The sequence below is a fragment of the Phyllostomus discolor genome, chromosome 2 (assembly GCF_004126475.2).
Source record: "Phyllostomus discolor isolate MPI-MPIP mPhyDis1 chromosome 2, mPhyDis1.pri.v3, whole genome shotgun sequence".
NCBI classification, from domain to species: domain Eukaryota; kingdom Metazoa; phylum Chordata; class Mammalia; order Chiroptera; family Phyllostomidae; genus Phyllostomus; species Phyllostomus discolor.
Genome location: NC_040904.2, coordinates 72,759,560 through 72,763,836, shown reverse-complemented (window position 1 = coordinate 72,763,836; position 4,277 = coordinate 72,759,560). Strand labels below are relative to the sequence as shown.

The window sequence follows — 4,277 nt, the reverse complement described above, 5'->3', positions numbered from 1 at the left end:
TCTGATATGAAGTGATTTGGCATTTCTGAAATGAGACAGCCAATAGAGATTATGTCCAAAATGAGAAGTGTATTCCAAAAGGTTAGAAAGAAAGACCTAGTTATGTGTAATCTAGGGGCAGAGCAAGCAAAGCTCAGAATGGCAGACACAGGAGCAGCCAATATCAGCAGTTGTGGAAGTAAAGTTTCAGTAGGACCCATTTGCGACTTAGATACAGAAGCAGATTTCAAGATAGATCTCCAGTTTTAGTCAGAGCTTACAGGAATATTGTGAAGTAGCCCGTATTTGGGGGTAGTAGTGATGTGGAGATGAAGTCATACAATTTTAGAAGTTCAGTGATTCCAATGGGGTTGAACTCAAGCTCTCAGATTTGTAGTATTCAAACATTGGTTTTGACTACAGGACCTTAGTGGCTCTGAGATAACTCACAAGGAATTTGTTACTGACAGAAAAAAAAAAAATAAACTATTGATGAAAATAGTTCTGAACTTATAGATATAAAAAATGTCAAACTTTCTTGTTCTTATTCTAATATGCTTTCTGGAATCAAAGAAACAGGGTTGAACTTGGTTAGAGCTACTAGAAATGCTCATGGCAGGTGACACACACGTGAATCACTTCTGAGATGTAAAATTAAGCAGAAAAAAGCTTCAAAGAATAGACATAGTGCTCACTTCAGCAGCATAATACTAAAATTGGAATGATACAGAGAAGACTAGTATGGCCTCTATGCAAGGTTGACTTGCAAATTTGTGAAGCATTCCATATTTTTTAAAATAATGGTTTTACAGATGCTCAAGGAACTTAGTGAGAGCTACAAGGAACTTAGTGGGAACTACATCAGCATGAAAAATGACATAGAAAGTATAAATAAAAACCAGTTAGAAATGAAGAATGTAATAAATGAAAATGAAGAACACATAAGGAAGAATTAAAATCAGGCTAGATGAAGCAGAGGATCAAATCAGCAAGTTGGAAGACAAGGTAGAAAAAAGACACCCAGACAGAGCAACAAAATAAAAAAAAAGACTCAAAAAGAATGAACATAGTTTAAGGGAGCTTCAGGACAACATGAAGTGTAACAAAATTTGTATATTAGGAATATCAGAAGGAAAAGAAAAGGAGTAAGGGATAGAAAACCTCTTTGAAAAAATAATGACAGAACACTTCCCTAATTTTGTTAGGGACAAAGTAACACAGGTACAGGAAGCACAGAGGGCCCCAATGAAGATGAACCCAAGGAGGCCTACTCCAAGACACATTATAATCAAAATGACAAAATTTATTACTTTTTATTTTTTTAAGTTGTTTAACTACAGTTTTCTCCATTTCCCCCCTCTACCACTTCCCCCACCCCAGCCATCCCCACCTCCCACCCTTGATCCTACCCTCCTTTGGTTTTATCCTTGTGTCCTTTATATATGTTCCTAAAAATCCTTCCCCCCAAATGGAAAAATTTAAAGACAAATAAAGAGTCTTAAAGGAAGCAAGGGAGAAACAGGAAGTAATGTACAAGGAAGCTTTGATAAGGTTAGCAGTTGATTGCTCAATAGAAACACTACAAGCCAGAAGAGACTGGCAAGAAATATTCCAAGTAATGAAAGGCAAGTATTGCTGACCAAGACTATTCTATCCAGCAAGGCTCTCATTTAAAACAGAAAGTGAAATAAAGAGCTTTAAAGACAAAAGAAGGCTAAATGAGAACATCTCCACCAAGCTAGCACTGCAAGAGATGGTAAAGGGACTGAAGTAGGAACAGTGTGTGAGAGAGAGAAGAGAGGAACACAAGTACAAAGGGAAAAATGTCAATGAATAAGTACTTATCAATAATAACTTTAGGTGGTAAGCATTTCTGACCATTTATACTCATCTGTGAGCCCTCCATTATTGTATTTCATGCACTCTTGGACTGATAACAATACGGCTCCATTAGGATGAAGCTCATGAGATTTTTTATTAAAGTGAGTCATAAAACTGAACCATCTTATTAAAGAATGGAAGACAGGTCCATGGAACAATCACAGGTAGATGTCAGCATGCATACTCATTTATAGCTGTGAAAATGACCCCGAGGAACTGTGAACCCGTACAGCTAGAAACACTGAGTATTCAAGGAAATAATATTCAATATTTTATTCTGCCAGATAATTTACCTCTGGACAGTTTACATTACTTGTGGATTTGAACCAAAAGTGAAATCTGAAAAAAGAAGAAGCTGTTGAAGGAAGAGGAAGAGATGTGGCTGGGGCAGAGGAAGAGGGTTTCATAGTGATGATGCCTCTCAAGATTACTGTTTCAAAGTGATGTTGTGCATTGAGATATTATTCATAAGGGTTTTGTTTTGTTTATGTCAGTTTTTAATCAACATAAATGTAGGCCAAAAACATAATAACTTTAAACATAAATGGAGTAAATGCTTTAATTGAAAGACATGAGGTAGCTGAATGGATAAGAAAACACGACCCATGTCAAAACAGTCTGAAATTAAAAGGGATGAAAAAATATTCCATGCAAATGGGCATTAAAGAAACTGGGGTAGCATTAATTATATCAGATGAAATAGACTTCCAAAGCAACAAGAGACAAAGAAGGTTGCTGCATAATTCTTCAGGGAATAGTCCAACAAGAGGATATAACTCCTGTAAACATATATGAACCCAATATAGGTACACCGTAATATATAAAGAAAATATTAGAGTACTTTAACAAAGAGATAGGCAACAATATAGTCATTTCAGGAAATTTTAACACCTCACTGTCAACAATGGGTAGATATTCCAAACAAAAAAATCAACAAAAATATTGCAGCACTTAACATTTAGACCAAGTGGCTTAATTGTTATTTACAGAACATTTCACACCCAAAAGGCAAAATATGCATTTTTCTCTAAAGCACATTGATCATCCTCAAAGATAGAACACATGCAGGATACAAAATAAGTCAAAAAATTCAAGAAAACTGAAATCATATCAAGCATATTCTCAGATCAAAATGGCTAGGAACTAGAAACCAACCTCATTAAAAAAAACCTCAAAATATTCAAATACGTAGAAATTGAATAACATGTTATTAAATAATGAATGAGTTAACAATGATATCAGGGAAGAAATGAAGAGGTAAGTGGAAACAAATGTAAATGAACACACAACAACCCAAAACCTCTGTGACACAGTGAAGGCAGTCCTGAGAGGGAAGTTCATAGCAATACAGGCCTACCTAAAGATGATAGAAAAATCTCAAATAAACAATCTAACTCTTTATCTATAAGAACTAGAGTAACAATAACAAACAAAGCCCAGAACAAGTAGAAAAAAAGAAATAATCAAGATTGGGCAGAATCTAATGACATAGAGATTAAAAAGAACAATCAAAAAAATCAATGAATCCAGGAGATGGTTCTTTGAAAAGATAAACAAAATTGACAAACTGTTAACCAGAATCATAAAAAAAAAGATAGAGAGAAAGAGAGGTCTCAGATAACTAAAATCAGAAATAAAAGAGGAGAGGTAACAACTAATACCACAGAAATACAAAAGAGTGTAAGAAATTACTATGAACAACTATATGCCAAGAATATGGATGACCTGGGTGAAATGGATAAATTTCTAGAAACATACATTCTTCCAAAACCCAATCAGGAAGAAGCCAAAAACCTGAAGAGACTAAAACTAGCAAAATTGAACCAGTAATCAAAAAACTACTGAGACAAAAAGCTGTGGACCACATGGCTTCACAAATGAGTGTTACCAAACATTCAAAAAAGAACTTAGACCTATCCTCAAAATTACCAAAAAAAAAAAAATCAAGAAGAGGGAAGACTCCCAAACTCTTTTTATGATGCCAGTTAAGGTAAAGACACAACAAAGAAATAAAATTGCAGGTCAATATCTCTGATGAACATAGATGCTAAAATTCTCCACAATACACTAGCAAACTGGATCAAAAAATACATTACAAAGACCATATACCATGATCAAGTGGGATTTATTCCAGGGATGAAGAGATTGTATAGTACTTACAAATTAGTAAATGAGATACGCCACATAGACAAAATAAAAGACAAAATCACATGATCATACCAATAGATGTAGAAAAAAACATTTGGTACAATCTAGTACCTATTTATGATCAAAACATTCAGTAAATTGGGAATAGAGGGAGCATACCTCAATATAGTAAAGGTCATAAATGAAAAAGCTACTGCCAACATCATACTCAGTGGGCAAAAACTAAAAGTGTTTCCCTTAAGATCAGGAACAAAACAAGGGTATCCACT

General features: G+C 34.6%; 1 non-coding gene across 1 annotated transcript; it reads left to right on the top strand.

Annotated features, from left to right (window-relative positions):
- The first annotated feature begins 667 nt into the window (after nt 1-667).
- On the top strand, nt 668-772 carry LOC114491170. The gene has a single exon (XR_003683984.1). It is a non-coding gene; the product is annotated as a U6 spliceosomal RNA (small nuclear RNA).
- The last annotated feature ends 3,505 nt before the right edge of the window (nt 773-4,277 follow it).